This window comes from Chenopodium album, chromosome 16 (assembly GCF_948465745.1).
Source record: "Chenopodium album chromosome 16, dcCheAlbu1.1, whole genome shotgun sequence".
Classification (NCBI taxonomy): domain Eukaryota; kingdom Viridiplantae; phylum Streptophyta; class Magnoliopsida; order Caryophyllales; family Amaranthaceae; genus Chenopodium; species Chenopodium album.
In genome coordinates, this window is record NC_137849.1 from 14,084,567 (window position 1) to 14,097,467 (window position 12,901).

At 39.8% G+C, this 12,901-nt stretch overlaps 1 non-coding gene across 1 annotated transcript; it reads right to left on the bottom strand.

Moving 5' to 3' along the window:
* Positions 1-603: 603 nt before the first annotated feature.
* LOC145587025 (small nucleolar RNA R71) lies at positions 604-710 on the bottom strand. The gene has a single exon (XR_014101089.1). It is a non-coding gene; the product is annotated as a small nucleolar RNA R71 (small nucleolar RNA).
* Between the last annotated feature and the right edge of the window lie 12,191 nt (positions 711-12,901).

Sequence of the window (12,901 nt, forward strand, 5' to 3'; positions counted from 1 at the left end):
GTTCTTTGAGGCAATTCTCATATTTGTCTTTTTAGTTCTTTGTTTATGCCTAGGGGTTCCAGTTCAAGTTATATTCCATTCGATCCTGAGATTAAGCGCTCTTTCCATAGAGAAAAGAATCTCTACAGACAAATCCTGGCAGGTTCTGGGAGTAACGATATTCCTAACGATCCGCCAACTGATACTAGTGATTCAGAAGTTCCTTCAGATTTAGAATCAAAGATGACATCACCTAAGAAGCTCAGCGGTTACTCGCAACCGTCCCTGACGGATTTTCCACACCTTTCGCCTACTCTAGATCTCGAGGGAGTCCAGTTCGAGATCAAGACCCAATTCATAACTGTGATAGAAAGGAAACAGTTCAGTGGAGGCAAGGGTGAAGACCCAAATCTTCACATTGCAGATTTCTGTCAGTACTGCAATACTATTAGATAGAATGGGGTTACGCAGGACCAGATCAGGGAGATTCTTTTTCACTTTTCATTATGTGGAAAAGCTAAACTGTGGTTTAATGGTTTGAATAGAACTGCACTAGGTATTACTAACTGGGAAACTCTTGCTTTGAATTTTTATAACAAATATTACCCTGCAGAGAAAATAGCTCTATTGAGAAGTGCAATTTAGAATTTTGCCCAAGAGCCAGATGAAGCGCTATATGAAGCTTGGGAGAGATTCAAAGATCTACAGAGGGAGTGTCCCCATCATAATCTGGCACAGTGGCAGTTGATTCAAGCCTTTTACAACGGATTAGGAAATACATCCAGGACGATTCTAGACTCCGCGGCTAGTGGTAGATTTATGAATCTTAATGTTGATGATGCAGGTTAAGTTATTGAAGATATGGCAATACATAATTCCTAATATGGGAATTCTAGAGGCTTTGCGAACAAAGGCAAACACCACGTTGATTTAGTATCCTTTTTATAAGCCTAACTTACATCTATTTGCCAGAAACTAGATAGTCTTAGTACTGCTATTCCTACTTCTGTTGCTAATGTTTCTGCTGTTTCTAATAATTCTAATGAAGCTTTTTGTGAAAATTGTGGTATTGTAGGACATTGGGAGCAAGATTGCAGGAGTTCTATAGAGCAGGTTAATGTCTTCCAAACCTATAGGCAAAATAACCCATACTCCAACACCTATAATCCTGGCCTCCGGAACCATCCATACCTATCCTATCGGAGTACCAATGTTCAAAATCCTTCACCTCCACAACAACCACAACAAGAACCCTCTTCACAGTAGAAATATTACCATCCCCACTCTAACCAAAAAGCCCCAGCACAAACCCCTACTCCATCTTCTGACCCTGCATTGTCAGAAATTAGAGCGATGTTAACTAATACGCAAAAGCATATGGAGAGTAGAGATACACATATTGACTCAATTATAGCCCATAATAAAGTCATGGATACCCAAATTGCCCAATTATCTTCTACTCTACAAACTCGCCAGCGGGGAGTTCTACCATCGCAAGGAATACCACCTATAGATCATGCAAATGCAATTACCCTGAGAAGCGGTTCACACTACGATGGGCCCCCTATGCCCAAAGAGGATGAATCTGATTTAATTAAAATTGCTAATCCTAATTTCGTTATACCTGATGTTCCTGCAGGGCTCCAGGGTAAAACTAACATTTCTGATACTACATTGCAGGGTACAACTTCAGGGAAGGATACTACTCAAAAGAAGAGTAGAGAAGCACAACAACCAGTTATCAAACTACCATTCGCAAATCGTCAATTGAAAACTAAATTGGATAAGCAGTTTGGTAAGTTTTCGGAGGTTGTGAAAAATTTGTAGGTAACATTTCCCTTTATAGAGCTTATTACATAGGTTCTTGCATATGCTAAATTTATGAAAGATATTCTGACTAGGAAAAGGGCCTTTAATGAGGTAGAAATTGTAGCTTTTACAAAGCAATGTAGTGCTTTATTGCAAAATAAATCCCCTCCTAAGTTAAAGGATCCTGGTAGTTTTTCTATCCCTTGTCATATTGGTAATGTCTTCATTGATAAAGCATTGTGTGATTTGGGTGCTTTTGTTAGTCTTATGCCATCGTCTATATGTTCTAAACTTAATATGGGTGATTTAAAAGTTACTAATATTACTCTGCAAATGGCAGATCGTTCTATTAAATATCCCTTAGGTATTTTAGAGGATGTCCCTGTTAGAGTTGGTAAATTTTTTATCCCTGTTGATTTTGTTGTTTTAGACATGGCTGAGGATACACAAATTCCCATTATATTAGGTAGGTCTTTCCTCCATACTGTAGGAGCCATAATTGATGTTAAAAAAATTGTAAACTAACCCTTTCTGTTGGAGATGATAATATGACTTCTAATTTAGGGAAGGTTTTGAAAGGACCTATGCTAGAGGAAAATTGTGTTTTAATTGATGTGATTAATATAATGGATGATATCTGTGAAGAAAGCTTACCACAGGTTCTTGCAAGGGATCCCTTGGAAGAAATACTTTGTGTAGATTTGTCTGCAGGTGATGCGAGTATTTAGAGCAAAGAGGTGGATGCCATTGAGAAAAAACTTGCCATAGAAGAACTCGATCCTAAAGAGAGTAAGAAGGTAGTAAAATTGGTTCAGGAATCAAAACCTGCAGAAGTGAAGAAACCTGAACTAAAACCTCTCCCTTCTCATTTAAAATATGTTTTTCTTGATGAGCAGGAATTGTACCCTGTGATCATTAGTACTTCACTTAATGACCCTCAAACTTCCCAACTTCTAGAGGTTCTTAGAACCCACAAAAGGGCAATAGGGTACAGTATTGATGATCTCAAGGGTATTAGCCCTGATTTTTGTATGCACAGGATACATTTAGAGGACAATTATAAGCCCTGCATTCAACCCCAGAGGAGGTTGAATCCTAATATGCAAGAAGTAGTTAAGAAAGAGGTGATGAAATTACTTGATGCAAGTATTATCTATCCTATTTCTGACTCTAAGTGGGTAAGTCCTGTAAAGGTGGTTCCTAAAACGGGTGGGATGAATGTGATTAAAAATGAGAAAAATGAATTAATTCCCACTAGAACGGTTACATGGTGGCGTATGTGCATTGATTATCGTAGGCTAAATATCGCCACTAAAAAGGACCACTTCCCCCTTCCCTTTATTGATCAAATGCTTGAAAGGTTAGCTAATCATAAATTCTTTTGTTATTTGGATGGGTATTCGGGATTTTTCCAAATTCCGATTCACCCTAAAGATCAAGAAAAGACCACATTTACATGCCCTTATGGTACTTTTGCATATCGTAGGATGCCCTTTGGTTTATGTAATGCCCCCGCTACCTTTCAACGTTGCATGATGAGCATTTTTTCTGATTTCATAGAGTCTAGTATGGAAGTCTTTATGGATGATTTTAGTGTGTATGGTTCTTCATTTGATGCATGGTTAGCAAATCTCGCTAAAATTTTGAAAAGATGTAAAGAATGCAATTTGGTTTTAAATTGGGAGAAATGTCACTTTATGGTGACAGAGGGAGTAGTTCTTGGTCATATTGTATCTGATAAGGGTATACAGGTAGATAAAGCTAAGGTTTCTGTGATTGAGCAATTACCTCCTCCAGTTAATGTTAAGGGAGTTAGAAGTTTCTTAGGTCATGCGGGGTTTTATCGTCGCTTTATCAAAGATTTTTCTAAAATTGCTAAACCACTAACTCAGCTCTTACTCAAGGACGCCCCTTTTGTTTTTACTGACGAGTGTCTTGAGGCTTTTAATAGGATAAAGCAGGCTTTGATATCGGCACCCATCATATGTGCACTCGATTGGAATCTTCTTTTCGAGATTATGTGTGATGCAAGTGACTTTGCACTAGGAGCCATGCTCGGACAGAGAAAGAACAAGGTTTTGCATTCTATTTATTATGCAATTAAAACTTTGGACGAAGCCCAAGTTAACTATGCCACCACGGAGAAGGAGTTTCTTGCTGTGATTTATGCTTTAGAAAAATTTAGATCATATCTAGTTGGTTCTAAAGTTATTGTTTTTACTGACCATGCAGCTCTGAAGTATCTGATAGCTAAGGCGGAATCAAAGCCTAGGCTACTCCGTTGGGTTCTCTTACTCCAAGAATTTGATGTTGAAATAAAAGACAAAAAAGGTGTAGAGAACGTTGTGGCAGATCACTTGTCACGTATCAGGTATGATGAGGGTAAGAATTCTCTTCCTCTAGATGACTCTTTCCCTGATATCACTTATATGAAGTTGTAGAGCAGCACCAATGGTATGCCGATTTTGCTAATTATTTAGTGGGTGGTACTCTACCCCCTGACGTATCCTACCAACAGAAAAAGAAATTCCTTTATGATGTTAAACATTATTTTGTTTCGTGAGTGTGCAGATGGATTATTTCGCAGGTGTGTTCCCGAATGGGAAGTCCACGACATTCTTACTAGCTGCCGCACTTCACCTTATGGTGGACATCATGGCCCTACCAAAACGGTGGCCAAGATTAATGAGTCGGGTTTCTATTGGCCCACCATGTTCAAGGATGCTAACACTTTTGTGCAGGCTTATGACTCTTGCCAGAGGACTGGCAACATTTTGCGGCGGCATGAGATGCCTCAAACCGGGATTTTGGAAGTAGAAATTTTTGATGTTTGGGGTGTTGATTACATGGGACCGTTCCCTTCTTCAAATGGGAATCGTTATATACTTGTCGCCGTCGACTATATATCCAAGTGGGTTGAGGCCATTGCCACTCCTACCAATGATGCCAAGGTGGTCCATAGACTTTTCAAGAAGACCATCTTTCCACGATTTGGAGTACCTAGAGCTATAATCAGTGATGGAGGATCTCACTTTCATGAGCGGAAGTTAGACACCCTTCTCAAGAAGTATGGTGTATACCGTAGGACAAGTCTAGCCTATCATCCCCAAACTAGTAGCCAAGTTGAAGTTTCCAACAGGGAAATCAAGGTCACATTAGAGAAGGTGGTAGCCAAATCAAGGAAAGATTGGAGCGATAAGTTGGATGACACCCTTTGGGCATACAAAACTGCATTTAAGACCCCAATAGGTACTACCCCCTATAGACTTGTGTACGGTAAGCATGTCATCTTCCGGTGGAATTAGAATACAAGGCATATTGGGTTATTAAGGAGCTCAATTTGGATGCTAAGCTAGCGGGAGAAAATAGGTTACTTCAACTTAACCAACTCGATGAGTTTAGGTTGATGGCCTATGATAGTGCACGAGTCTACAAGGAGAAAACCAAGAGATGGCACGACAAGATGATCCTTCCAAGAGAGTTCAAAGAGGGTGACAAGGTGTCGTTGTTCAACTCTAGACTTAAACTTTTCCCAGGAAAGTTGAAGTCAAGGTGGTCGGGTCCCTTTACTATAAAAAGGGCTAATAAGTTTGGTTCTGTGGAATTGTTTGATGAGCAAGGTAACGAGTTCAAGGTTAATGGTTAAAGACTGAAGCTATACCATGAAGGGGCTACGATCGGTGCGGTTGAATTAGTTCACCTAACTGGTTCTGGTTCACCTTGAGTTACATTATGGTAAGAGGGTCATGCGGGACCTAGATAAACCAGCGCTTTACGGGAGGCAACCCGTATTTCTTGCTTTCTAGACTAACTTTTTTCCTTTCTTTTATTTTTTATTTTGAGAGGTGAGGAGAGTGCAATTTTACCTTTCCAAAGTGTCTTTTTGCACAGGTTTGAACAAGTAAAGAGTATTCAAGAGAAAAAGTTAAAGAAGATTGAGTGTCCCGAACTGGGCAAGGGCCCGATCGGGCGGACCTCGCCCGATCGGGCGCGAGAGTAAGGTTCAGATCGAGCCTTATCCTCGCCCAATCGGGCTATCACACCCGATCGGGCACGCAAGCGAGCCAAAAATCGCCCGATCGGGTGCGCAAGTGAAGGAGAAATCGAGTGAAAATTCGCCCGATCGAGTGAAATTTCGCCCGATCGGGCGCGAAATCGGAGAAATCGAGTGCACAAAAAAAGAAATCCCGGGCGAGGGAATCGAGCAAAGTTTGACCCCCCTCTCGCGCCCGATCGGGCGAAGCTCGCCCGATCAGGCGCGCAAGCTAAGAAAAGGAATGCTGAATATTCGCCCGATCGGGCGGACCTGCACCCGATCGGGCGCGCCTTTTACCCGAGTTATCAAACCCTCCTTTCCCCTTTTTTCTTTTCACTTTCCTCCTTATTTCTCCTCCTTCAAACACTCTTTCTCTCTCTAAACTCCATTAACAAACACTCCAAACTCATCTTCTCTTCAAAACCTCCTCAAATTCTTCCATCCAAACTCAAATATTTTTACATATTCTTAAACCTCTCACCTTCCTCTACATTCTCCATTTACTTTCCACTACTTTCTCTCATAATTTTTGAAAACCTTAAGAGAGAGAAAGCTTCAAAGTTTATCAATTCACCTTCAATGGCTCTCAAGCGATCAAGAACACAAAAGGGTGAGAGTTCAAGGCAGCAACAACCACCTATGGTTGACCCGAAACTCCAAATTCTAGGGTGGAGCAAGGTGGTGGTCACTTCCGCCGAACAAAAGGCTAGGATGCTCAACCTCATTACGAGGCAGATAATTTCTACCCGTTTTGTTCATCATCCCACTCTAGCTAGATTAGGAATTGATAAACCCGTGGAAAAATTGTTTAAGGGCATTGGCATGAGTGGTTTCTTTCAAATGCATTATGATACATATGATTATTTGACCGTGGAATTTATTTCTAGCTTTAATATGATTAAATCTAATGCTATTATTACTCATGTTCAATTCCGATTACTTAACAATGATGTGAGAATGACTTTGAAGGAATTTGGTAAATTGTTTGAGTTAAAATCGGATAAACCCATTGAACCATCCCAAGACCATATTGTTGTGGTCTATCAAAAACTCACAGGGGAGGGTTTAACTAACCTCCAACATGCCAACGGAACTTGGATTCAACATCCCGTGCCAAAATTTTGGCAACGGTTTGTTGGCCTCACCATCTTTGAGAGGCATGAACCGGCCAATGTAAGGAGGGATGAGCTAGAGTTGTTGGCCTCCTATGTGATCCCTAGAGGCGAGAAATTGAACATCCCGCATAGGATAGCCCAACACTTCCAACGGGCGGCCAATGCGGCCGAGGGCGGTAGGTCTAGGGCACCTATTTATTTTGGTGGGTTGGTTACCCACATTGCGATCAAACACCTAGGTTTCACCCCTACCGACCATAGGAAAGTAGAAGGCTCTACCCTAATGGACCTTGCTTACCTAGGAGGCCTTAATTGGATCCAACCTATGGGTGGCGAGACGTGGTGGATAATCCACCGAGAGTCAGGTAGGAGGGACCAAGCCTTTAAGCTACCTAACCCCACCTTGACTAAGTTTGAGAAGGGTAAGCCTTCTTATACATTCGAGTTAGATGGTCAAGGGGAGGCTCAAGCGGCTCACCATACACCACCCCACCAACAACCTCCATTCTAACCACCGCCCCAACCCTACACACATGACATCCTTACCTCTTCCGTTGATTATAACATTGATCCTAATGCCCCATATGACTTCTCGGCTTTTAGGAGCCAATTAGATAGGATTGAGAGGGGACAAGGAAGAGTAGAGGGTTTAGTGCGAAACCTTGACACTAGAGTAGGTTCTCTAGAAAGACGGGTTGGGCATGTGGAGCGAAACCTAGGGAGGGGTTTATACCCCATGTATGATGACTATGCCCGCCGAGGGGCTATTCCCCCTGAGGCTCTTGTTCCCGATTGGTTTCAATACCCCCAAGGAGGATATTCGACCCTGGTGCCTATGGTAGTTATGTGGACTATTCTTCGGTCCATGGTTATGGGGTCGATGCTCTCTTTGGTGGGCTTGGGGGGAATGTGGACCCTAACTATTTTGCAGGTGGTTCGGGTTATGGAGGTGTTGGTTCGAGCCATGGAGGTGCCGGCTCTAGCCATGACGGAGGCTACTCGAGGATGGACGAGGATGAGGATGAGGAGTAGCTACTCCTAGCTACACTCCCAAGTCAATGAGGGCATTGCTTGATTTGTCTTGGGGGAGATGATCTTGTACATATGGTAACTCTCTCTCTCCTTTCTCTATTTATTGCTTTCTAGTATAGATTTATTTGCTTTCTAATGTAGTTTTTATTGCTTTCCTATATGAAGTTCCAATAAATTATGAATCATGCTTCCCTGTGCCCCATACTTGAAAAATATTGTTTTGATTCTTGGTATATGATGATGAGCATTGTGGATTTGTTGATCATGATTTGAAGTTTGATTGCTTGGATGCCTTAACATGTGTCAATTTTGTCCAACTACTTGTGAATATAGTGTTTGACTAGTTGATTTGGTTAGGAATGTGTGTTAGTTCCTGGTACGTCAATGAATTTGAGTATTGGTTTGCAATTATGAGTAGTGTTTCATGGCTCATTATTATGCACATGAGGAGGACGAAGGCATTTGTTCTTTAGATGGCCTTCAGATGATATTAGTTACATTTGTTCCCTTCTTGCTACCCATGTTGTTGCCTTGACTTTTTGTTGTTTATTAGCCACATTACAAGCCATATTTGCCCCATTGGTTACTAGTCCCAAGCTTGGCTTAGGGGAGCTATTAGTGAATGAGGTGAAGGAGTTTGTAGTGTGCTTATTATTTGCACAATTTGGGTGGGTTTTGAGAAGTTATTTGTTCTTGATCGTATTTTATTTTTGATGAGTTTTGAAGTTGAATTGTCTTGAAAAAATAAAGTACGATGACATGAAAGAATAAAAAAGAAGTTCGAAAAAAGAAGAAAAAATGTTTAATGTTCAAGTGTTCTAAGTGAAGGTTGATCAAAAGAAAAGAAAGAAAAAAATTGAGTTTCAATGAAAAAGTCATGTTTGATAGTTTAGAGTTTGTGATTCACTCGAGTTCTACATTATTATATTTGTATGAGTGAAATTGTAAGAGTTGGGATCGTTTGATATTTTTGGAGTTGTATTTGGTGGATAGTTGTTGGAGTTTGTTATGTTGGAGATGTTGATCATTATTTATTTTGATCATGGGTTTTATTAGGATTTGGCTCCCTTTAAGCATAGCTTTTCTTTTACATATTCCCAAATATATCCTACCCTTTTTCCCTAGCCTTACATTACAAGCTTTAAAGACCTTCCGACCTTGTGCATAGAGTTGTGTAGATGTGAAAGTGTTGCTTATCAATGCAAGTTATGATTTGACAAATTTCGAGTCGACTAGTAGGTTGAGTGTATGTCTTTTTAAACACACGAGTGTGAGTTGGGAGGGCATTGTTCACATTAAAGGGGTTGGGATGGAGAGCGATCGAGTACATCTTTTACTCGCCACATAAATGAGAGTTGAGTGTGTGAGCACTAGTCTTGAATTCTATATGCTCATGTGGTTTGCTCTACTTGCCAATTGTTGGGGAGGATGAGTGATTAGATGAATGAGATTTATTGACGTTAAAGCAAGTTTATTAGATTTGTCTTGAATTGTTGGTTCTTCATTTTGATTATTTGGGGTGACGCATGTTTTATGTATTCATTGATGAGCTCTTTGCTTAGGGACAAGAAAAGGTTCGGTTTGGGGGAGTTTGATATGTCTACTTTATATGGGGATCCTCGTCCCTTGGTCGTAGTTAGTAGTGTTTTTGGCTCGTTAGAGCCACTTTTATTACTAATTGGTGTTTTCTATTGTTTTTGTAGTTTCGGTTGAGTTTTGTAGGGAATTGCATCTTTGGAGCTTTTTCCCGGGATTATTGCGGTACAACTACGAGCATTTGAAGGCATGACCGATTGCTTTTGGACACCGAGTATTCAAGACTCGAAGTGTAGATTCGAATTGGGCCAAGAATGGAGCCCAATCCAAGTCCAGCATATAGCCGGGCCCGATCGCGCAAGCTTTAGCCCGATCGGGCGGATGCCCAGAACAAGAGGGCGAAGAGAAACGGCGGGCCCGATCGGGCGCGTGTTTCTGGGGAGGCTTCTTCGACGATTACTTAGTTTCTAATTAGGAGTAATTTCGGGTTATGGTATAAATACGATTTTTAATGCTTTTGCTTAGGACCTCTTCTCTTCTTAGACTTTCTCTCTCTACTTAGCTTTAGAGTAGTTTCTCTCTCTACAACATTATTCTCCATTTTTGTTCTTAATTCAACTCCTTAATTCCGATTACTTTGGTAACGATTTCTTCTACTTTAATCTCATTTATTTTACTTTATTTCTTTCATCATGTTTCCTTTAATTGCTTTGTTTAGTTTATGTTCAATTATGTCTGAGTAGTTTTCTTTCTAGGGTTTATGGGGATCCATAAATAATATGAAGGGGTAAATTATTATTGTTGGTTATCAATGCTTGATTAATTTCCTATTGATTGATTTAATGCTATGCAATTAGATTAGGCCTGGTTTAATTGTATGAGTTTAGCAATATTGATTCGAGATTCGAGAGATGAGAATTGATGTTTAGGCTTAGTTTCAATAGGCGAACTAATTTATAAATGGTTAAGTCGAGATTCGAGAGATGAGATTTAATACCGATAAATTAACTCTGTGATTGTAATACGTAGCGAAAGCCCTTTATGATCTGATTAATTGATGCATTGATGATTGATTGTTATGTTTTACCTTGGAATATTGTTTATTGGTGAACCTATGCCCTAGGCTTTTATTTCATTGACTTTCCTCCTACTTTTATTCCTTCCCACTTATACTCTTAGTAGTTTAGTTCCCTTTTATAATAACAAATTGGTTACTTGATAATTTAGATTATATTGATTAATTAGGAATAAATTAACTCGTTTCCCTGTGGTTCAACCCTTCTTCCCTATCTGCATAGTTAGTGGATTTAGGTATTGTTTTTGATTGGGTGACTACGACTTTAGTCTATCAAGGCCTATCGCATCGCGATAGGAACGGTTTTACTCTGAGTCGAATTCTGACTCTTTTCTATCGTTCTGGATGTTTTTCTCTATAAATAGGGGCGTTATTTCCCCGTTTTCAATCATTAACAATCATCTAATTCTCTCTCTCTAAGCCTGAAGCTTATTCTTTATTTCTCTCTCTTGATTTCTAAGCTAGTCTTTTTTAAACACAATACCGCATTCACGAGTCTTAGATGCACCTAGCCAAGCTCGATGTTGTCTTCGCCCTAGACGTGAAAGGTTGATAATTTCTGAGGGTTTGGTCCCAAATCTTTATTTCAATTATTTAAATTAATTGTTTGATTTAATATTTTCTTGAAGTTACTAATGTGTGTATTGTTTTGATAGAAAGAGATACAAGGCAACAAAGTGAGTAATTTAATTACCCTATATCTTTAGAAAGCATGCTTAGATTATTTTAATTCCTAGTATCATGTTATGATGTTATTTATTGCTTTCTAGTATCATGTTTAGGTTGCTTCTTATTTTCTTCTATCATGTTAGTATCATGTTAGGGCTAAAGCCTTGCTCTTTATTGTTTAGTGACATGTTAGGATTTGTTATTAATCTTGTTAGTATCATGCCTAGGATCTTGCTAATATTAATATTATACTTTGATGAGATTGAGAACATTATTATGATGATGATTGTTGTTATTTATTAAGTAATTTGTTATTATTGTTATTGCTTGATCACGCCCTCTCTTGCAGGTTTAAAGGGAATTTGTACTTGAAATCACGCTTAATAAGATAATTAATAATTTTATTTAGGCTAATATGATTTTAATTCAAGTGATCGCCAATAATAGTTTTATTTGTGCATTAATATTCAACCAATATAGATTAAACAGGTTTAGGATTAATATATTGATTGTATGTTAGTTAGAAAGCGCACATGATACTAGAAATATTAAATGTGGGATGCTTGAAATATTCCCTACATTTATGTTCACAGTGGGGCTCAAGTGTGGGGTGCTTGAAATATTCCCTACAATTATGTTCTTGTAGGACCATAAAAAGTGTAAAGTTTGTTGATTCCAACTGCAAAGTTATGATATTTATAGTAATAAATTAGTAAATCAAAGGTGTATAAATCATTGGAAAAATTGCGCAAAATAAGCCTACCTTTGCCTCTTCCGCCCAAAAGATTCCCATCTATCGATTATTTTTTAATAATCCAACCTTTATACCTCTTCCGCTTTAAATGGTCCAAATCAATCATGTAACTTGTTATTACAAGTTACTAGACAAATGTCAGTCTAAGATTGGTAAAAAAAAAAAAAAAAATATTTTTTAAAAAAAATCCCAAACCCAAAATTCAGCAGCCCCAGCCACCGGCCCTTTACCCATTTTCGGCCACCATCTCCCTTCCCCTCACCGAATCCGACCACCAACTCCCTTCCCCTTCCCGATTTCGGCCACTCCCTCCCTTCCCCTCCCCGTTTCTGGTCGACCCGACCCTAACACCAGCGCGCAAACCACCAAAACAGCACTACTGCTACTCCTTCGCAAACGCGCCACCTAGACAACATACCCGCAACATCATCACCACTCTCCCTGCAGCAAACACCAAATGAACCCACCAACACTCTCAGTCGCCACCCACCACAACTGCACCAACAGCCGCCGCGCGGACATCACTAGAGCAGCCGCTTCAACGCACCCACAAATCAGCCCTAGGCCAAAATCACAAATTAAACACCTCATAGCCGCCATTCTTAGTGGAGATGGACAATTAGGTGGTTTCGATGAGCTGAGTGGGTTGGGTAGGGAAGGTGGTTTCGGTGGTGGGTCTGCCGGAAAGAGGGTGGCCGTTGGGTTTTTATTCAAAAAATTTCAGTAATTTATTTTTTTTTATTTTAGACTAATTGAGTGGTGACACGTGTGAAAATAGTTCCAAGTCACCAATGATAACTGGTTTAGCCGATTTCAAGTCACTTGGGACCATTGGGAGCGAATAAGGTTTTGATTATTTTGGGCAGATTAGGCAAATGTGGGATTATTCTAAGTAA